This window comes from Arachis duranensis, chromosome 5, assembly GCF_000817695.3.
Source record: "Arachis duranensis cultivar V14167 chromosome 5, aradu.V14167.gnm2.J7QH, whole genome shotgun sequence".
NCBI classification, from domain to species: Eukaryota; Viridiplantae; Streptophyta; class Magnoliopsida; order Fabales; family Fabaceae; genus Arachis; species Arachis duranensis.
This window is the reverse complement of record NC_029776.3, coordinates 65,110,336-65,111,046: the sequence shown is the minus strand read 5'-3', so window position 1 is coordinate 65,111,046 and position 711 is coordinate 65,110,336.

Sequence of the window (711 nt, the reverse complement as noted above, 5' to 3'; positions counted from 1 at the left end):
ACTCACTAAGAGTGAGGTCGATCCCACGAGGATTGGTAGATTAAGCAACTTTAGTTAATGGTAAATTTAGTCAAGCAAACATGGTTTTGATTTCATGAGCATTTTGATTTTTTGAACATAATTGCAAGAATTTAAATGGCAAAGAATGTAAAGAACTAGAAGAGAGAAATGAAATAAAAGTAAATAGCGGAAACTTAAATTGCAAGAAACTTAAATGACATCAAAAGTAAATTGCAAGAATATAAAGTGTTGAATTCTAAAGAGCAGAAGAGTAAATAGCAAGAAATAAAGAAACAGAATGTAAATGACAAGAATAATAAATTGCAAGAATGTATAATGGAATTGGGCAATGGGTTTTCAAACACTAAGAACAAAAGAAATGAGAATTAATGATAGAGAGGATCATTAGGGATCAGAGATGCTAGTTTTCATGAATTGATGTTAGTCAAATCCTTCTCTATCATGGGTATAGATCCATGGCAAGTGGGTAATTGAATCCCAATCTCTTGGTGATTCAATTTCTCTCAACATAACCAATTGCCACTCTCGTGATCTAATTGTTCATGAGAAGAGATGAGGCTCAATTCTAATCCAGCCACACAATTCCCAAAGTCTCAACCATGGAAAGTTACATCTCACATACTAACCAAGGTTTATTGATTGAGGGAATCATGAAAGGATGAACTCTAAACTGAATTATGTGGCTCATTC